Here is a 23,932-nt window from a genome sequence, read left to right on the forward strand (position 1 = left end):
GCCTTATTGTACATGCACTACATTATAAAGTGCCATGGGGGGGGGGGGGGTTGATGTTTGTCTTTGTTTTCCATCTACCTTTGTCACATGAGTGATCCTTCCATGACATTAGCCTCATGATGTGTGTCAAGTGAGTGTTCCTTCCACGACACTATGTACTTTCTCTGCACCTTCGATGTTTCTGGTTCTTCGTCATGTAGTTCTTGTTGGCCATCCCTTTCAGTGATCCTGTCCCTCACCCTTGTCCGCATTATTGGGGGGGGGTTTCTCCTGTTGTTCTAATGTTTCCTTGGTTCATTGGATCAGCTCTTCAGGCTTTGGTGTTTTATGTCATCTGTATATTTGAGTTCAATTGTTTGCCTTTGTTTGCCATATGATTCGAGTAGTGTTATTTGAGGGCACTCATGCAGATTACAATCTTCTCTACCTGATCATCTTCTATTTCAGTGGAGGTTCTTTAGATCAACATTTATTCTTTGATAGTGTTTGTATGTTCTTCATGCTTTAGTGATTCTTCTGCTCTTCTTTTGTTCGTATCTTTTGGAACATTCTTGTTTGGAGGCTTCTTCAGACCTTCATTTGTATTCCATCTCTTTTTGGAGTAGAATTTTTTCCCACATGGTTTTCTCTATTTCTTCGGTTCATAGAGATTTGGTTGTGATTAGGTACCTCATCAGGATTTGTTGCCGGGACCCAAATTTTTGCCTTCATCATGTAGTTGCATTCTTTGCTTCATGCATTTAGTTTTTTAGCTACTCCCTAAGTTCATCTTAAGGGGGGGTGTTAGAGTTATCTTGTATTAACTAATAATTATTTATTTAATTATTAGTCTATAATACTCTATTCTTAAGCTAAACTTAGGCATTTAATAATATTGTAGGTATTTAATACACATTATCCCTTTAGGGTTTCTCTAGGGTTGCACACCTTTACGGTTGCAAATATCCTTTTATAAGGTTTGTATTGTACTTTTTCATTAATTGATTCCCTCTCTGAATGATAATTTTTTTTTTCTTTAGAGCCATTATTTTTTTTTGCCTCCATTCTTCTCTTGTGATGGGTATTTTGCTTGCAAGTGTTCTTGGGATCTCTGAAGTTGTATTTCAAACCCAGTTTAGGAATTAATACTGAATTAAATTACGTAAATATTGAAGTAAATGCTTTAAGATATACCTCATATCTATAATGGTTGATAAGAAGATTGATGATGCAATGCTCTTTAGATATGATCACAAATGTTGGATGTAATAACATGATAAAGACATGTACATGGATGATCTAATCAAACACACATGTTTGTATGAAAATTGATGTAACTATGCTCCATGATGCTTGAAAGGTCTGGTGTGATGAAATGATGCCTTGAATTCTTGAGAGTGATTGATAATGGATGCACGAATGTTATGGATGGATAGTGGATGCCAAAATGAATTGATATGATGTATTTATATAGGGTTCCTTAGGTAAATTATTGATTAGGCTGACCTCCAATGATTACATTGAGGCGTGAGGATCAAAATCCATTAGGGAAGGGGAGAGCCCACCCAAATATAAATTGGGTTATATTTAAGGGGGACTAGGGCAATGGGATGCCCTGGTCCAGACCAAAATGCCACCACACCCTAGTAAGTCTTACCCAAGCATAGGCTTTATGCACACCATCCAACCCTCTTTCAAATCATCATCCTATACATACTACTCCATTAAGTTCAAACTATGCATCTCATTCACCAAGGCACACCTCTAACTTATTATGTCTATAACTCAATTGAACTTCCCACACTCTAATTTAATAAAAATGACTAACTATTGGAATTAGAATATTAAACTACTTATTTTCACTTTCCCCATCATCCATATAATATGTAATAAACATATACCCTATATTATACATAAATATTTAATTATATAAAATCATCTAAAATCTATTTATCTTTCTATGAAGCTATTTGATTACTAATTTAAAATAGTATAGAATATTTTTAGCTTGTTGAAGAAGCTAAAAACTTGTTTAATATAGTTGTCAAGGAATCCTATAAAAATCACTACAAAATATAATCTTATTTTTATATGTATATAAAAATAGAAGGAAAAAAGAGAGAATAGATGAAGAGATTAAACATAAACATTTTATTAAATTTATAAGTTAATATAAAATTAAGTTTTTGTGTACCTTTTTATGCATAGACAATTATAGTCAACAAGTTAAGTTTTAATATTCAACTATAAATTGGGTGGATGTGAGTAGAAGATTGAAGTGCCAACTCATATGCCACCTCACCTATGTGTTAGATCACTTATAAAGACGATAAAATTTAGGACCTAGCTTATGAAGACATGCTTGTCTTGTAATGAAAGCTACTTGTAGTGTTGTATATGTAAAAAACTAATCATCAATATCAAAATTGCACACCATAATACATTTATTGATCTAGTAATTCATATAAAATGTGCTAGTGTTAAATTCACTTTAAGTAGTTGAGATATTTCTTTATACCTTGCCAAAACGAATCCTCAAAATAAAATCTATCTACTACATTGGGACAAAGTCTTCTCTTCCCTAATTTAGATATCAGAAATCAAGCCCTGGGAACGAAGTTAGTTTGGAAACTTTACTCTAGTAATAACTCATTGTAGGCATCTATCATTAAAGATAAGTATTTAGACACTGGAGAGATCTAGACAGAATCTTCACTATACTTGACCCCCCCAAAGTATCTCAGATGTGGAACTTCTTATTGAAGTTAGAGAGTTGTTTCTTCCAAACTCAACATGGTTAATTCATGATGGTAAATCAGCTCACTTTTGGGAGGACTCATGGAATGGACTTCCCCCACTAGATCATTCAGAAGGTCTAGTAGATATAAAAATTGCTCTAAAAACCTCACGGGGTATTAAAGGGAGTGACTACTTTCAAACATCTCTCTAATGGGATATGCGAGTCATATGGAAAGATTTATACAGTGTTCTATATCCTGTACATCAACAGCAAGATCTTTCTCAATTACTCAGAGAGAGAATGATCTACTATAAAAATGTGTTTGATAATCTCATATGCATTCCATCCAAATCTAGATCCTACTCAGTTAAGTAAGGTTATAAGTTCTTAGGTCAGAATGTAGTTGATCACCCATTAAGAAGATTCTCCTTCTACTGGTCTGGGGTTGATCTCCAAAAGATGATTTCTTTTACCTGGCTTGCTCTCAGAGGTAGACTTTTAAGCAATGATAGGCTTTCTCTTTTAGGCTTAGCTCAACCCTTTAATTGTATCCTCTGTAAGGAAGCTTTGGAAACAAAATATTACTTGCTTCTAAACTACAAATTCACTTAGGATTGTTGGAATTGGTTTCAAAGAAAATTAAAATGGTTAGCTCCTCTTTATTATGAGTTATCCTTGGTCTTTGATTCTTGGCGAAGACTATTTTTAGAAGATTTTTTTGTTATCATCTAGGACATTGCTCAAACCATCCTTGTTTGGAACATTTAGTGGGAAATGAACAGGCACATCTTCAAAAAGGAATGCAATTATTTGAAGACGATTGTAAATAGAATAGAAATATAAATTTCTTAATCTATGAAGGCTTGCAAGTTAGATTCTTTGTTCACCTCTTGGGATAATTATATTTTGAAGGAATGGAAGTCCTTATCACTTCCTTTCAAAGGGAGTCTCATGTTCAATTATCCTAAGCTGGTAAATAGGAAAGAGGTTAGATGGATGCCCCCAACAAAAACTCCTCAAAGTTGAATTTCGATGGTGCCTCCAAGATAACCCAGGGATCTATAGCATTGGATTTGTCCTTAGAAACCATTTGGGCTTGGTTATTAAAGCAGGTATGATCAGAATCCCTGACTGCACTAATAATGTTGCAGAAGCACATGCATTATTGTTAGGTATCAGATTGACTATCTCCATCAAGGATAAAAATTTAATCATTGAAGGCGACTCTACGAACACAATTTTTGCCTTGAAAGGTATGGATGCTTCCAACTGGAAAATTAATTCCATTATTCAAGAATCCAAATCTAACTTGCTCCATTTTGATAGTTTTAGCATAAACCATTGCTACAGAGAGGCCAATCAAGTTACAGATTACCTGGTTAATCAGGGTTGTTTGTTGCAAGATGGCAAGAAGATCCTTTCTCCTAATGATATCATCGAAATTAATAGTTGCTTCAAAAAATCAAAAAGGACAAGGACCCCAAATGCCAATTTTCGACATGATTTTATAACTGTTTGATGTGTTATGTGCAGTGCTTTCAAAGTACTAAGTAGTATTTTCATGTCATCACACACGTATATCAGGTGGCATCGTTATTCCCAAGTACCTTGCCAGTTGCCTCATCATCTTGCAGTCATGTGTGGTAGCATTCGAGATTCTTAAATGACATGTCCTTTTATATCATGTTTTAATGATGGTTCCTCTACATTGTACTTTGGAGGTATATTTATTCTTTTGGGTGCTTTTTTGTACCCCTTCTCGTGTGCCTCCTCATATACCACAGGCTCGTTTAATTCAATCCCAAGCTCCTCTATGTACAATTACTCATGCTTCCATGGTCTCATACCATTTGGCATTTTCCATCCCCTCCTTATTCATGTGCTTGTACTTCTTCATTTTCAATCTGGATTTGTTATCATTCCAAATCTTCCGCATGTGGCTTTCAAGAATAAATGTTCAATATGAGTCTTTTGTTCTACATTTTTTTTTGTTCCCATGGTGTTTAGAATTGAATTACGTGGTTAGTTTGTGGAAATCCATCCACAAAAAAACCCTTTCTCCTTGTGGCCGAGTTGAGTGGTTGTTGAGGATGGTCATTGGTATGGATTGGTTGCAAGCAAATCCAGTGGCCCTCCCATCTGAGGTAGCTTCAAGATTTGGGACTATGGTGATGGACCTCTCCTGGTCTAATGAGATTGCCAAATTACTCATTGGCTGGCTCGTTCGTGCATACTAATTTATTTTCTTGGAAGGAGCTTCAAACATCGTTGGATGCATACAATATCTTTGTAGGAGGTTCTCAAATTGCTAGTTTCCTTAGCAAAGATTAAATTGTGAAAGAGTCTATTGAGAGATTACTGCTAATATCAATTATCAAAGGCTTAATGTTTGACTCAACTATCCCCTTTCATTCTTGGATTTACATAAACTAGGTCTACATCAGGGAGCCTTTGTTTTCTTAAGCATTATCAAAATTTTATGCTATTGGGGAACTTATCAAGCATGTAGTGATCGAACCACAAGGATATCCTTGTTCTTTTCCTCTACTTGTTAATCTTTCTTCATTTGAAGATTCTTCTAATAGGGTCTTATGTGGCTTTGTCAAATGTATCTTCCAAGCTATTTGGTATCATGACTCCTTTTTGTGATTTTGGCCCTACTCCAATTTGACTCTTCTATTCGAAGGTATGGCATAAGGATTGCCCATGATCTCAAGTTGGTTTTTCTCTGCCCCTTTCTAGCTTTGTTCTCTGTCCACATATGTCTCTAGGGTTTTTTGATGTGGCTGAAACAAAATGTTTTTCACTCTGAGCCTTGGTTCAAATTTTGGGTTTTGAACTGTATTTCTTCTGTCCTACTCAAGGGTTGTCTCTGCAAGTATGTATCCTCTCTTCTAGTTTGAGATCATCCCAGGTTGAGGGTGCCTACTGCCTTTGTTCTCCTCTTTTGATCTTATAGCTATATTGAATTTTGTAATTATCCTTATTATAAATTAATATATTATATGTCTTGGCCTTTGTCCAAAAAAAAACTATATATATCCCTTTCCAACTATTGAAAAATATATTAAACTAAAAGATTAACTAGTATTTTATTAATTTTGGATCTCATCTATCCAATTTGGAACCACTATGGAAAGACATAAATGGACTATTCCTCTTCATATTAGGGTGATAGGGCATATACAATTACATTTTCCTATCCTTCTTGTAGACAATATAGTATTCACATCCCTACATATTTTCCACTCATTTTTATTGTTTGGAAAGGGAAATATTTTCTTCAAAATAATTTCAAGCTATGATAATATATTTTTATGTAGAACTTAACGCAAGGATGTCTTTGTTGGATAATATTAAGCATATTCAAAATTTCTTTTTATATGTTGATTTAGCTAGATTATACCTAATAAGTTTCTTATTGGTGAATGCTAGGGGTTAATATTATTATATCGAAACTTCACACCTATGGAAGTGCTAGAGGCATCACATTCAATAGCGAATGGTTTGTGAAAATCTAGTAGGGAAAAAAAACTAGAGTGAAAACAATAGTTTATTTAGACTAATTAAAAGAGTTATTTTTTAGAAATTAATTAAGAGTTCAATAATTTTACCATAATGACACATAATTTATGATATTGCCTTATCAAACACTCTTGTATAATTTTAATCTTATTAGGATCAACTTGGACACTCAATTGTGAAATAATATGACCTCAACGATCCACATGTCAGACTCTAAGGGTGTACTTACAATGCTTGGAAAAGAGAGAATGATGCTACATAATCCAAATGGATATATCCTCATGACAAAGAAAGTTACTCCTCATCCTATTGTATATAAGAATGCGAGAAAACCATAATAAAATAAATTTATGTAAGCAACCATAAAACACTATATGCATTATGCTTTGAAAATAAAGGGGTCACTGAATAATCAAAATGACATAGCCAAAACATTATGAATTACATGAGTCTAAAAAGACTTTTTGGGAACATTAAATTCCTTAAATTGACTTAGGTAATGGCCTTAAAAAAGATTCATCTTTATAATATTCACCCCCTAGGAAATCATCTAGCAAATTATCAACAACAAGGATATGAACATTGTCCTTAATAGTTAAGTTATTGATATAACAAAAATCAAAGCACATCTAATAACACCCATATTTATTAGGAACCACAAATTATATATAGGATTAAGGAATAGTATTGGGGTGAATGATACCTACCTCTTGAATCTCTCTATCACATTTTTTTTGATTTCATTCCTTAGTACAAAATGGTATGAATAGGATAGAATATAAGTAAGATGAATACCCAAGATGAGGGTATTGGAATGATCATGGAACCTTTAAAGGGAAATCCTTTGTGTTCCTTAAATGCTAATTTATATTTATTAGGTAGGCACTACGAATATAGTGGAGGAGAAGGAGAAAGAGGTTGAGCCTCTAGAGAGTGAAATTAGGCTAGAATATTTGAACACCCTTTCTTTAAAAAAATTCCCATAAAATGGGAGAAGACCATATGAAATTAACCTAAGTTTGATACACATAAAGTATATTCTCAACCATCATGATGAAAATTGAACAAAAAGATGGGATTAGTCACAAGTGATCAAACCTAAGGTTTATAACTACTAGACACTTAATACCCCACCCCATTTGCACCACCCAAGTAAAGAGAAAATATATATATGGTCAATTGGAATTTTGGGACTTACCTTGGTAGGACATAGTAGTAACATTGCCTACCATAATTTCGAAATTAATTGTAGACATGTTGTTGGCATGATTGGCATAACTGATGCAGATGAAGAATGATGACTGAATTGGTAAAGGACTATTTGTGATGACATTGTGATGAAGAGATTAAGATTGCATGATTGGATGACTTTGATCAGTTATTTGTGTTTTCATTGATGACAAATGATGTTTACTATGTTTTATTTTGTCATCTTAGTCTTTTTGGTCTACTGGAAAGAGCTTACCGATAAAGAAATATGAAACTGGGAATTAGGACCTTAACCGGTAAACGACGAAATGTTTTGATTAGATCTGGAGATTGGTGATGATTGAAGTGTTGCGGTTTGCAATGTGAGTTTGTATCATTGTAATATGCATCTGACTAGAACCACATCATGTTTTGGTTATTGAAAGTCATGTTTAAGATTTCTGTTGTATTTTTACTAGGGTTTAAGGACCGACAAAGAATTTTCTTAACTGGTAATGATTTTGAGTTCGACGATTGATCAAATTATGTTTATAAGTTCGTGATGATGTGGTTGAAACCACGTGAAGTGTTTGAATGATGTTTTGGCATGATCAAAGAGTGAATTTCTTGGGAATGTGCGAAGTGCTTAGCAGAATGAGCTAAGGGTTTGAAAGTGTATCAGATCGAGGTGCAGTGATCATTCAATGACTGTAATTGATTGTAGTGATCCATATGATGATCTATAATGAGTTGTAAAGATCTAAGATGATCTATGCTGTAAATCTTAGGGTTTTGTAACCGACTAAGTTGAAAAGGTTATTTAGATCGGTACAATTGATGTTTGTTGTGTCGGTGGTTTTTGAGAAGGGTGTGAAGTCAAACCAGAGTGTGAGAGATCTGCTAGAGTGTAGCAGATTTGGATATGATCAAGAAAGTAGTTGAGTGCTATACCCAGATCATTCACCGTTGTTCCCTAATAGTTGCAGTAGTCAAAATCCCTTAACCGGGTAGGTCCTAATAGGCCTTACATTGTAAATCCCTTAACTGGGTAGCTTAACATCTGAGTGTTAAATCCTCTTGCGAGATTGATCCTAACAGGTCAAAGCTCCTAACAAAGCTCGTCATCTAAATCCCTTAACCGAGTGAATCCTAACAGGGCACATTTTGAAAGAGTGCACAATTTTTGTGGGTACCAATTCCCACCATGGTTTTTCCCTATTTGGGTTTCCACGTGAAAAGCATGGTGTTCATGTGGTGAATGTTTCTGATGTGTTGATTTGATTTACTTTCAGTTTATGCATGTTGATGAACACTTAATGAGTGGTTTTGTTAAATTAGTTTAATAGTTGGTTATCAGTGATTATCAGTAATGGTAAAGAGTTTATTACTGGTTTATGATTGATTTGGTGAAGTTTTATAAGTTCAAGTTTTAAGTTTAAAATTATTGTTAATACTGATTCACCCTCCCTCTCAGTATTAACCGGATCCTCTAAGATTAACAATTGGTATCAGAGCATTGGTCCTCTGTGTAAAGAAAGCTTAACAGCTTGAGGGAAAGATCTTGAATAAAGATGATGAAGGGGGGTCCCAAGTTTACCAAGGACAACTACTGGATATGGAAGGATCAAATGAAGATATACATTAAAGGATTGGGTGCTGAGTATTGGAATCATGTGGTAAATAGGTATGTTGCTCCTACTACTAGCCCCTTGACATCAGATACGCTTAAAGAACAACACGAAAACATTCAAGCCTTGGAAGCAATTGTAAGTACTTTATCTGATTTTGAGTATATAGATGTTCATGGATTATAAACTGCATTTGAGGTATGGGAGAAATTAGAGTTGATTTATGGAGGAGATGAACATGTACAAAGAGAAAAAGAAGAAATTTTAAGAGGCAAATTTGATGACATGAAAATGGTTGATGGTGAGAACATTGCACAATATGGTCAAAGGATTAAAGAAGTTGTAGGTGGTATTAAGAGTGCCAGAGGTAAGATTGATGATGATGTTGTTGTTAGTAAAATTCTTAGAACTCTCCTACCACAATATGCTATTAGAGTTTTTGCAATTCAAGAACTAATCTATTTCTTAAGATAAAGTCACCATTGATTCTCTTATTGGAAAGTTGACTGCATTTGAGTTAAACAACTTTGATAATAGTGTTTTAAAACTGTTTGAATCTTCTTTTAAAGCTTTTATAATAGGTACATCTGTGAAGAAAGGAAATGATATTTGTCATAACCATGACTGTAGGTCTAGTCATGGTGGTAGAAGAACTGAGGATGATAATGAAGATTGTCTGATGGAACTTGAGGCACTATTGGCTAAAAGATTTCCTAGAGGCACCGATAAGTACAAAGGTAAACTTCCTCTGAAGTGTTTTTCCTGCAATAAGAGTTGACACATTGCTACAAATTGTCCAAATGGTGATAGAAAGGAAAAGTTCAAGAAATTTAAAGGAAAAGGACATAAACATTGCTATGTTGTTGTTGATGAAGGAGAAACTGATGAAGAATCAGAAGAAGATGACAATAAGGAGATAGTGATTGTTGTTGTGAAGGAAGATTTGACTAATGAAAAGGCATTGGTGTCTCACATGGATAGCAGTGATGAATGGATAATAGATGGTGTTGCTCACACCACATGATCGGTGATAGAAACAAGTTCTTATCTCTTGAAGAATTTGATGGCAGTGTGGTAAGGTTTAGTAACAACTCACCCTGCATGGTTAAAGGTAAAGGAACTATTTCATTGAATGGAAAAATTAATGCAGATGATGTCTTCTGGGTTGATGAATTAAAACATAACCTTTTGAGTGTTGGTCAATTAAATGATAAGGGATATCTTCTAGAATTTAAAAGTGGAGTGTGTAGGATTCTTGGAAGTAATGGAGAATTGATTGCTATTGGAAAGCAGACAAGACGTAATCTTTTTCATTTGAATACTAATGTGAATAGTTGTTTGGTGGAAAAGATTGAAGATAGCTGGTTATGGCACAAGAGGTTTTGTCATGTGAATTTTGACAATTTGATAAAGGTTAGTAAATCAAGTATTGTGAAAGGTTTTCCCCAACTTGTTAAACCAGATAATGGGTTATGTAAGGATCGTCATATGGGTAAGATGACTTCTGTATCTTTTAAGAGAAAGTCTTTCTCTTTAGAAAATATTCTAGATTTGGTTCATACTGATCTTTGTGGTCCTATGAGGATTAAGAGCTATTTTGGTGATAGATATTTCATGATTTTCACTGATGATTTTTCCAAGATGAGGTGGGTAACTTTTATAAGAGAAAATTCTGAGGCATTCATAAAATTCAAAACATTCAAAGCTTTAGTTGAGAAAGAAACCAAAAAGAATTTGAAATGTTTGAGATCTGACTAGGGAGGCTAATTTACTTCTGATGAGTTTGTGAAGTTTTGTCATGAACAAGGAATCAAGAGGTAGATGTCAGCTCCTAGAACTCCACAACAAAATGGGATAGCAGAGAGAATGAATAGAACAATTGTTGAAGTTGCTAGAACCATGTTGATTCAAGGTGAAGTGCCAAATACGTTTTGGAGAGAAGCAGTTAGCATTGCTGTTTACACTTTGAACCGAGTACTTGTCAAGAGAGGTAACAACAAAACACCTTATGAATTATGACATGACAAGACTCATAATGTAAGTTACTTAAAAATATTTGGGAGTAAATGTTTAATTAAACATGATGATTTCACTGGAAAGTTTGATGCAAAGTGTGATGAAAGTATTTTTCTTGGTTACTCTACAAAGAGTAAGTCTTTCAAATGTTATAATAAGAGAACAAAAAGGATCATTGAGAGTGAAAATGTGAAGGTAGATGAACTCTCTGAGAAATTTGATGAGACCAACAGATCTGAACCTGAGAAAGATGAAGAAAAAATTGTGTTTATTAAACCGAAAGTACAAAAGAATGATGAGAAGAAAAATGCAGAAATAGGTGCTCAATTGGTAAATGAAGAGAGCGGCGAAGAAAATGAAGTAGAAGGCAGAACACCAGAACCGATAATACTAAGGTATGTAAGATTAAATCATTCAAAAGACCAATTTATTGGAGATAAAAATACTAGTGTACAAACAAGAAGGAAAATCAAAGAAAACTCATGTCTGATTTCTACTATTGAGCCTAGAACAGTAAGAGAGGCATTGAAGGATGATGATTGGATTAATGCTATGAATGAGGAATTGGATCAGATAGAGAAGAACAAGACATGGACACTTGTTCCTAGACCGAAAGATAAGAATGTGATTGACACTAAATGGGTCTTTAGAAATAAGTTGAATGAAGAAGGCAAGGTTGTGAGGAATAAAGAAAGGTTGGTATGCAAAGGCTATGCACAAGAAGAAGGAGAAGATTATGGAAAAACCTTTGCACCGGTGGCAAGATTGGAAGGAGTAAGAATGTTACTTGCTTATGCTGCATTTAAAGTCTTTAAGGTATACCATATGGATGTTAAATTTGCTTTTCTTAATGGCATCCTTGAGGAAGAACTGTACATAGAACAACCAGATGGATTTTCTTTGCCTGAGGATAAAGATATGGTTTGAAAGTTACATAAGGCACTGTATAGATTGAAGTAGGCACCGAGAGAATGGTATGGAAGATTGCATGCACACCTGATCAAGATAGGATTCCAGCGTACCAGTGAGGACACTAACACATATCTTAAGACTGATGGAGACAAAGTTTTGATAGCTGAAGTATTTGTAGATGATATAATTTTTAGAGGTGATGATGATTTATGTATGGCTTTTTCCGAGGAGATGAAGAAATAATTTGAGATGTCTCTTATTAGTGAGATTAAAATTTTCATTGGGTTGTAGGTCCAACAATTGGATGGTGGAATATTTATCTGTCAAAGTAAGTATGTAAAGGAAGTGTTGAAAAAATTTGGCATGGAGGATTGTAAACCGGTTGGTACTATGATGGTGACAAGTTATAAATTGTCTAAATAGGATGATTCACCCTCTGGTTGATGAAAAAGAATACAGGTCAATGATTGGTAAGTTGCACTATGTTGTTCATAGTAGGCCTGCTATTGCACATGTTGTTGGTTTGGTTGCTAGATTTTAGAAGGATCCCAAGGAGACTCACTTGGTAGTGGTGAAAAGGATATTCAGATATCTGAAAGGAACAATGGATTATGGCTTATGTATCCTTATAAAAATAATTTTTCTTTGGAAGTGTTTACTGATGTAGATGGGGCAGCCAATGTTGATGATCGGAAAAGCACTACCGGTGGAGCTTTTCTTCTTGGATTTAGATTGGTTTCTTGGACAAGTAAAAAGCAAACATGTGTGTCATAGTCAACAACAAAGGCAGAGTATGTTGCAACATCAATCAATTGAATGTAGGCAATCTAGATGAGACATGTGTTAGAAGGTTTTAAACTTGATATGTCTGAACCGCTAACTATTTATTGTGAAAATAAAAGTGTAATTAATATTTCAAAAAATCTTGTATTACATGCAAGAACTAAACACATAGAATTGAATTATCACTTTTTGAGGGACAGAGTACAAGAAAAACAAGTCCGAATGGAGTATGTGACAAGCAAAAAGCAACTAGCAGACATTTTCACAAAACCATTGGAGAAGACTACCTTTGAGTACCTCAGAGGTAAATTAGGGGTTAGACCCCTACACAAGAAAAACTAGGATGCATGAGATGCATCAATCCTGTATGATTATTGGACACCTTTTACTATGGATTGATGAAATGATGGCTACTCCGCAAGGGGAGCAACTTAGATGAGATTTTCAGAATTGTTGAAGACAACACCAATAGATTTGATGACTGATGATGCATATGCACCTTTGGAATTGTTGTCAAAGGGGGAGAATAAGAAATGTGATTGGGGAGAAGAAATATATTATCCTAAGGAGGAGAAGATGTGTAACAGAAAGGGGGACAATAAATGAAGATTTATTTCCAAGTGGAGAAGACAACTAATGTTTACTATTTTGTATTTTGTCATCTTAGTCTTATTGGTCTATTGGAAAGAGATTACCGGTAAAGAAACAGGAAACTAGGAATTACGACCTTAACCGATAAATGAGGAAATGTTTTGATTAGATCTAGCGATTGGTGATGATTGAAGTGTTGCGGTTTGGAATGTGAGTTTGTATCATTGTAATATGCATCTGACCGGAACTGCATCATGTTTTGGTTACCGAAAGTCTTGTTTATGATTTCTATTGTATTTTTACTAGGGTTTAAGGACTGATAAATAATTCTCTTAACCGATAATGATTTTGAGTTCGGCGGTGGATCACATTATGTTTATAAGTTGGTGATGATGTGGCTCAGACTACGTGAAGTATTTGAATGATGTTTTGGTATGATGAAAGAGCGAATTTATTGGGAATGTGCGAAGTGCTTAGTAGAATGAGCTAAGGGTTTGAAAGTGTATCAGATCGAGGTGCAGTGATCATTGAATGACTGTAATTGATTTGTAATTAATTGTAATGATCCATATGATGATCTATAATAAGTTGTAAAGATCAGAGATGATCTATATTGTAAGTCTTATGATTTTGTAACCGACTAAGTTGAAAAGGTTATTTAGGTCGGTACCATTGATGTTTGTTGTGTCAGTGGTTTTTGAGAAGAGTGTGAATACAAACCAGAGTGTGAGAGATTTTCTAGAGTGTAGCAGATTTGGAGTAGAATTGGATATGATCAAGCAAGCAGTTAAGTGCTATACCCAGATCATTCGCTATTGTTCCCTAATAGTTGCAGCAGTCAAAATCCCTTAACTAGGTAGGTCCTAATGAGGCCTTACAATGTAAATCCCTTAACCAGGTAGCTCAACATCTGAGTGTTAAATCCTCTTGCGAGTTTGATCCTAACAGGTCAAATCTCCTAACAGAGCTCATCGTCTAAATCCCTTAACTAGGTGACTCCTAACAGGGTCTTCTCCTAACGGGGCATCTTTGTAAGTTCCTAACCGGGCTAGGCTCCTAACAAGGCGCATTCTGAAAGAGTGCACAATTTTTTTGGGTACCAATTCCCATCGTGGTTTTTCCCTATATAGGTTTTCATGTGAAAAAAATGGTGTTCATGTGGTGAATGTTTCTGATGTGTTGATTTGATTTACTTTCAGTTTATTCTTATTGATGAACACTTAATGAGCAATTTTATTAAATTAGTTTAACAGTTCGTTATTAGTGATTACCGATAATGGTAAAAAGTTTATTACTGGTTTATGATTGATTTGTTGAAGTTTTATAAGTTCAAGTTTTTAGTTTGAAATTGTTGTTAATATTGATTCACACCCCCTCTCAATATTAACCAGATCCTCTAAGATTAACACATGCACGTAGCAATATAGCCAGTCAACTACTTTTTGGTTGATAAAGTTATGAATACTACCACCATCTACTTAAACCATAACATTTTATGGTTTGATATAGATAGTGATATCAATGTTTGAGGGAGGAAATTAGACAAGGAATGAAAATAAATTTGATATTTATATGTAATATTTGGTTGTGAAGCCATCCCAAAATAAATGACTCAAGGAAATAAAAAGAAAAGAAAATTACAGTTGAAACAATAAACTTCATTCTATTCAATAATGAAATGCAATAAATCTATAATGAGTAATTTTATAAATGTACTATATGTGAGTATATATAGGATATATCACTTGAGAAACTAGATATATAACCAATATAAAATAATGTGTAAAAATTCTCAAAGTAAAATTAACCTAGTGTGAAAAAAAGCCAAGTGGGGAGCTAACTAGGAAATGAACTAGTTAGGAATCATACTTTTTTCACATTGACACCCCATTAAGTGAAATTTAAGTGAATAAAAGAAAAATAATCAAATACTAGACTTGATAATAAGGCCTAATGAGATACCCATGTATATATTTCTCCTCAAAATAAAAAGGAGGAAACCCAATAGGGAAAAAATCCCCCATGAGACGAAAAGACACAAAGGGATAAGTGCCCCCCTAAAGAAATTTATTATACCCCCAAAAGAGATCAAATATTGATGTACTTTCTCTTAGTGAAGGGTTTGGTGAAAATATTTGCAACTTTATCTATTGTAAAAAAGTGAAAATTAACTTCTGAATCAACTCCCTAAGAAAATGCACATGGATCTTGATGTGCCTTGTCCACTAATGATAGACCCAATTCTTCAAGGTTTAGATGTTGATTCAATTGTTGTAGTAGATGACTAATATCTTCTAAGAAGTGATACCAAATTTAGTGAGGATATTTTAAAGCCAAATAACCTTAATGGCAATATTTATAGCCACTTATTACTTAGTGTTAGATGAAGAGTGAAAAATTCCATTATGCTTCTTTCTCTACCAATAAATGAGATTGTAAATAAGAGGACAACTATAGCTAGATGTGGAATTGCAACCATTAAGATCACCAACCAGATGTGTGTTCATGTATCTAATATTATATGAATCTATGCTTACTATATAATGAATATTATAACTATGAACATCTTTTATGTTGTGCATAATACATTTGGTTGATTTTAAATGAGCTCACAAGGATTCACCATGAAGTGTGAAACCATGCCAACTGCAAATGAAATGGCAAGGTGAATATGAGTTAGTTAGAGGAGGCTACCAAAAAATTGATGATACAAAGTGGCATGAATTCTTTTGTTGTTGAATTCTTCACCTCAAGTTTTAATCTATATATAAAGAGAGTTTCTACAAGCTTACAATTGTCCATGCAAAAATAATCTAGAAGATCAAGAGAATATTTGGGTTGCAAAAGATAAATCTCAAAAGGGTTCTAAGTGATCTTAATCCAAATAAAATCATAAAATTATTATGCAAGTTAGTCTTGACTTCAATAATGGTATGAGGTGCTCCATGTGACAATCAAATCATCAACATGGATAACCAAGAAAATAAGAGCATCGTCTATCTTAAAACCTAGATATTTTGACTTTAGTGGTATCTAGAGAATCAAAATAAGAGGATAAAGGATTCCAACTTGTCATACCAAGATTATGGTGTTTACTTGGATTCATAGACAAACATCCTTAGTCTACACACTAATGAAGAATCCTAAATGAATCTTTATGGTTGTTCCATTTAAACATCCTACTATAGATCCTCATAAAAATAAACTCTTCATATCCATTTGATGTACAATCCAACCATGATCTAGACTAATAGAAAGAGTCAATAAAATGGAGTTTATGTTGTAAATAAGGGAAATGGTCTCTATGAATCAATACTAGGTGTAGACACCTAAAAATGACTAAATTTTTTCTTCATCATGTATCTTATTAATCATTATTAATTGAATAATTTTACTATTCAATTAGTCTAACATCATTTCTTTATTTATTATTCAAATTTAAATTTTTGACCCATTTCCACTTTAATTATTTATTGATATGGAAGAAATGAATAATTAGTGAAATAATTAAATAATTAAAAATTATTTAATTAAAGTGGAAATGGGTCAAAAATTCAAATTTGAATAATAAATAAAGAAACACAATCCATCCAAATGATTTTATTTAGAGAATAGATCAATCCATCATTTCTTCCATATCAATAAATAATTAAATTTTCTGCAATTACTAGGGGGAATACAATTAAAATCTACTAATTCTAAAACCTTGGCGTCCTTCCTTTGATCCAACTATTGAGTCATTCTATGCAATTTTAATTTGGGTAAGACTTTTGAACATTTTTCTACAATATTGGTTTGATTCTTTTTTTGAAGCTATTCATAATTCATTGGGAAATTTTGTGGGAGTTGATGAGGTTTCTTCAAATTAATTTGATACTACTAATTCATGCATATTGGTTGATATTGATACCACCAAAGAAATTTTTGCAAAAACATCTATTAATACTAAGAATGGTTATTGAAATGAGATTATAGATTATTGGGGCATCCCCTTTAGATGTTGCAGGTGCTTCAATACTGGTCATATTGTTGCTCACTGCAATGAATGGAGAATCGACAATAAGGATACCTGGTGGAAGGATGTATCTCATCATCATTATTTTGTAGAAAAAGAAGATTCAAACTCATAAGGAAATACTAGTGCAGAGGCCCCCAAGAAGTCCGAAGAGGAGGGAAATCAGTCACCAAGTAATGCTTTACCTACATAGAGGAATCCAATTGATCCACCAAATAAATCACAACACACATTGAGGTCTTCAGTCTCTGGATGGTGGGATAGCATCAAGGCCTCTACATTTCCTATTAAGGGGATTATAGTGGTTGAGGAGAGTTTTAGAACTTTGTCTCCTCGTGACTGAGAAATCACCTTAGGGAAAGAAGAAAAGATAATGGGGGTGAGGTCCAAGAAGGTATTTGGATAGTAATGAAAAGGAAAAAGAAGAAGAATGAGGCAATATTCAACATGCAACTTTGCTCCCATGCCAAAAGTGGAGCAAATGTCTAGTTTTTCAGCTTTACAGTAGGAGCCAAATTAGAGGTAGTTTGATAGTTTGATTTCCATTTATGTGTTTCTAGAAACCTATTAATGAGATCTAGTGGCTTATAGACATGATTTGATGCAAAAAAATTTCATTTTGATTTAATGGGTGCAAACCCTCAGTTGCTAATTTCTAATAAAAAAATATTAGCTATTAAATTCTTTTATTAACAATTTTCAACATTTCTACTTCACATTTTAACCAATGGCCGCTTTCATTTTTCTCTCCAATTTATTTAGTCCACTCACACTCACTCTTAAAGTTTATTTGATCAATCAAGATCATGTCACTTCTCTTTACACTTAGTTCACTAAATCATGCAATATATTAACTCCTCAATCTTCTCAATCAATTCATCTAATTAATTCTCAACCATTTTATTTATAATTAGTCTCAATGATTCTCCATCGTGGATCTATATCTGGAAAAATTTATAAATGCAACCTTCATCCATATGATTCTCTAACCACAATCTTTAAGATTTTGTGCCATCATATTGTTATAAGTGCTTGGGCAAAATATGAGAGCAACACCATTATCAATCATGAAAAAGAGATTAGAGAGATAATAGAGATAAGTGAAGCAGTTTTATGAAGCTATAATTCATTATTTCATAATTGTTTATGCTTTCATTTTTACATGCTTAGTTGGTATATTGGATTTAGTTGAGAATTTGAGGGTTTTGTGGTTGAACCTATTTGATTATTCATGTAATTCATTTTTTATCCACACTTGGAACTTATGAGAAACCTTTTGCCACAAGTCATGCTTTTAATTTGTCAAATAATACATCCAATAAAAAATTGGCTCAATAGATCTAGTTACAACAAACTAATTTATTTCCCTTAGGAAGTAGAACAATATCCCATGTGTTATGTCAAATAAGATAGTGTTGGCAACAACAATGAAGAAAATTGAGAGGGTGGGGGGGGGGTGAATCAATTTTCTCATCAGGAGGGGTGGATACCCCTAACTTGTCTCTCAAATAGACAAATGTCTCTATAGGAAAAGGCTTAGTGAAAATATCATCTATTTGTTCCTTTGTAGATACATACTCCAACTTCACTTTCACTTCATTGACTTGTTCTCTCAAGTAATGATATTTGATTGACACATGCTTAGTCTTTGAATGTTGCACCAGATTATTTGACATGTTAATAGCACTTGAATTATCACATTATATAATAGTAGGCTCATCTTAGATAACTCTGATATCTTTCAACATTTGCTTCATCCAAACTACCTGAGTGCAATTACTAGCAACAACAATGTACTCAGCTTCAACAATAGATAAGGACATTGAATCTTATTTCTTACTAGCCCATGAAACTGGTTTCTTACCCAAGAAGAATGCTCCACCGAAAGTGCTCTTTCAGTCATATACATCACCATCCCAATCAACATCAGCGTAAGCACATAGCATGAAATCATCATTCCTCGAATAACACAAACCATAATCCACATTTCCCTTCAAGCATCTGAATATTCTCTTTACAATAGTGGCATGACTCTCTTTCATATCAGCTTGATATCTAGCAACCATCCACACAACATGCATAATGTCTGGTCTAGTCTGAGTAAGATATAGTAGTCCACCAACCAAAGATCTGTACAAACTCTGATTAGCTTTCAGAGATTCATCATTCTTAGACAATTTACAACTAGTCATCATAGGAGTTCCAACAGGTTTGGAGTCATCTAATCCAAACTTCTTCAACAATTCCTTCACTTATTTAGTTTGAGATATAAATATATCTTTTCCAGTCTGTGAAATCTGCAAACCTAAGAAAAATTTCATCTCTTCAATCATAGACATCTCAAATTCTTTTTGCATATCACCAACAAACTTCATGCTCAAGTCATCATCTCCTCCAAAGATAATATCAACAACAAAGACTTCAACAATCAAGATGTTATCATTTATAATATTAAAGTACATATTACTATCATCAACACCTTTATTGAATCCCAATTTTAACAAATATTTATCTAATCTAGCATCTCTAGGTGCTTGTTTCAAGCCATAAAGGGATTTCTTCAGTTTACATACCATGTCTCCATCATTTGATAATGAAAATCCTTCAGGTTGCTCAATGTAGACTTATTCCTCAAGATCACCATTTAAAAAGGCTGATTTGACATCCATCAGAATTACCTTGAACTCTTTATAAGCAGCATTTGCAAGCAACAATCTAACAGCTCTAAGTTTGGCTACCAGAGAAAAAGTCTCCTCATAATCAATTCATTCTTTCTGTGAATATCCTTTGTAATCCAGTTTAGCTTTTTTTCTGACAACTTCACTGACTTCATTCAATTTATTCTTGAATACCCATTTAGTACCAATCACATTCTTATTTTTAGGTGTAGGCACAACTCCCATGTGTTGTTCTTTTCAATCTGATCTAATTCTTCTTCCATAGCTCTCATCCAATTTTCATCTTTGCAAGCTTCAACAACATCTTTAGGTTCAAATTTAGAAATCAAATATACTTCTTGAGCAACTAACCTTCTTCTAGTCATCACACCTTTGTTTTTATCACCAATAATCTGATTTTCAAAATGATTCAATCTTACATACCTCAGGGTCTTCTGATTTTTCTAATTTTCAGGTTCTTGCACCTCTTCACCAACAACAACAACATCCGGGTTAAATGTCTCTACCAAATCAATCTACTTTGGTTCTTTAGTCTGAATAGGAGCTAGAACAACATGTTGTTCATCATCATATTAACATACCTTGATCTCTTTTCCAAGGTTCTCATCCACCTTCACATTTGCACTCTCCACTATCTTCTTCAATCTTTTATTGTAGCACTGGTAGGCTTTTCTCTTTGTTGAATATCCCAAGAAAATTCCTTCATCACTTCTAGCATCAAACTTCCCTATATCCTCATCTCTCTTGATGTAACATTTTCTACCAAATACTCTGAAATATCTCACAGTAGGAACATGACCAAACCATAGCTCATAAGGGGTCTTACCAGTATCACCTTTGATATGAACTCTGTTGAATGTGTAAACAACAGTGCTAATAGCTTCTCTCCAGTAGATCTTCAGAACATTCCCTTCAATGAACATAGTCCTTGCAACATCTAAGATAGTTATGTTCTTCCTTTAAACAACTCAATTCTACTGAGGGGTTCTAAGAATAGATAATTGTCTTCTAATCCCATGCTTCTCACAGAATGAATCAAACTCACCAGAACAAAATTCTCCACCTCTGTAAGATCTCAGACACTTCACCTTCAATCTAGACTCAGTCTCAACCTTTTCTTTAAATATCTTGAATTTGTCCAATGCTTCTGATTTCTCATTCAAAAAGACAACTCACATCATCCTAGAATAATCATCAATTAGCAACATAAAATATTTGTCACCTTGTACACTTCCAATATTTGTAGGTCCACATAGGTCAGTATGCACAAGATCTAGCAATCCATCATAAGTATACTGCTTTCTCTTAAAAGATTCTTTTTTGCTTACCCAATTGACATTATTTACATACCTGATTAGCAGGCTTAACAATCTTAGGAAAATCTCTAACAACTTGTGTAGAACCGATCTTAATCATTGAATCAAAGTTAACATGACACATTCTCCTATGCCACAACCAACTTTCATCAATTTGAGCAATCAAACAACTTTTCTCACCGGCATTCAAATGAAAAATGTTACTTTCAGTCTTAGTTCCAAATGGAATCTCTATACTGGAGGCATTTAGGATCTTGCATTTACCATTCTTGAATTGTAGATCATAACCTTTATCAACCATCTGTCCAACACTCAAAAGATTATGCTTCAAACCTTCAACATACAAGACATCATCAATATTTTGCTTACCATAAAAAGAAATATAACCTCAACCACATATCACACAAGCTTTGTCATCTCCAAATATCACTATTCCACCTTCATACCTTTCCATGCTCACAAATTTGCTTTTATCACTGGTCATATGATGTGAACAACCATTGTCTATCACCCATTCATCTCTTTCCTCAACTTTAGTAGCTAAAGCTTTCTCCTCAACAGTACAACTAGTGGAATCAATAGGTATAGGTCCATCTTCCTTAATGGAAAGAAATAAAACTTCATCTCCTTCTGATTCTTCATCTATAACACCTTCATCAACAACATAATAGCAGTTCTTCTGATTCCTATACTTCTCATGCTTTTCATATCTATCATTCCTATCATGCTTGTCAAACTTATCATGCCTGTCATATTTAGCCATTCTCTCTGGGCATCTAGATGCAAAATGTCCTATCTTATTGCAAGTGAAACATTTCAAAGGAAATTCCCATCACACTTACCGGCTCCTTTAGGAAATATTTGGGCAATCAATTCTTCAAGCTCATCTAACTCTCTTTCTTTCTCTTCCATCTCTCTTCTCTCTCTTTCATATCTAGATATTTTGCACTCATCAGGATCATACTTTTGCTTTCTGGATACAAATGCTGATGCTCTGAATGCTATCTCAAAATCTCCATGTGATTCTCCAAATTCGCTCAGTTCAAAAGCAACAATCTTCCCCACCAACATATCTCTTGTTACTATAGTCACACTTTGGATCTCATCAATAGCAGCTACCTTGTGTATATAACTAGGAGGCAATGATCTCAACACCTTAGCATCAATTTCATCTTCTTCAAGGGTTACACCAACACATTTGATACCTAGGACAAGGTCATTCACCTTAGCCATGAAAGAGTGTATGTTCTCATCTTCTCTCATCTTTAACATCTTATACTTTCCTTTCAAACTCTGCAACTTAGCAACTTTCACTTGTTTGTCTCCTTGATACAAGGTATCAAGCTTCTCCTAGACCTCATATGTGGTCTAAAGTTCCATTATATTTGTCATCTCCGAATCAGTCAAGGCACTAAGTAATGCTTCCTTCGCTCTGATGTTATTTTCAGCTTCCTTGATCTCATTAGCAGTAACCGGTCCATTCCGAGGAACAAAATAGGCATTCTTTGTAATCTTCCAATAATCTTCTCCAAGAAGACATCTCAAATGCACCTCCATTTGGTTCTTCCATATACCATAGTTACTTCCATCAAATCTAGACTCTCCTTCTTAAAGATAACACCTCCAGTTGTCATGCTGGATCTTCTTCTGAAGGATCTAGCTATGATACCAATTGTTAGCAACAATAATGAAGAAAAATGAGAGGGGGGTGAATCAGTTTTCTCTAGATCTACAAAACTTAATCACAAATTCAGTTTTGATAAATTACATCAATAACAAGGATAATAAAATTGAAAGCACAACACACAACGCCAATATTTTGACATGGAAAACCTGGTTAAGGGAAAAACCACGGTGGGAACCTACCCACAGTAAGATGATACTCTGTAGTAGTATGTGAAAATATTACAATGGGGAATGAGCATGCATTAAGGCACACTGCCTAGAGCTCACTGCTCAAATACAATGACCCGAAAGGCTACAACCCTCATGGAAGTCTCACTAACTTACAACTGGATTCAGAATACAATCCGGAAGGAGTGAACTGCAATTATAGCATCTGCAAATGCCTGATGACAGTTCCGATTAAGCACAAATGTCTACTCTGCAACACCAATATTTGCTCAATCACAATGTCAGAGGATGAATCACTTGTTCCCACATACACCACTTCTGATAATGCAGACAAAACCTCTATATCCAAACTACATGCATATATCACCTATATATACAATTCATCAACCTTGGCAACAAGGTCAGCTAAACCCTCAACTCATAGTTACAAAATTACATCACATGATACAAAGATCGACCACCAGAGCAATATAATGATTTACATGACATAACGTTTTCCTAATTTAAATTCCCAAATTCTCAACTCCATCAGAAATTATGCCAAGATCAATCACAACACGCTACACCACCAGGAAAACCACATAACACGAAAATCATCACCAGTTCACAAAAACCACCAACTCGCACAAAGATCAATGCGGATCACGAAAAAAATAGGACACAATTAGGAAACACCAGCAAGCACATTAGAATCATCAGTAACAACT

Source organism: Cryptomeria japonica, chromosome 8, assembly GCF_030272615.1.
Source record: "Cryptomeria japonica chromosome 8, Sugi_1.0, whole genome shotgun sequence".
In the NCBI taxonomy this organism is placed as follows: Eukaryota; Viridiplantae; Streptophyta; class Pinopsida; order Cupressales; family Cupressaceae; genus Cryptomeria; species Cryptomeria japonica.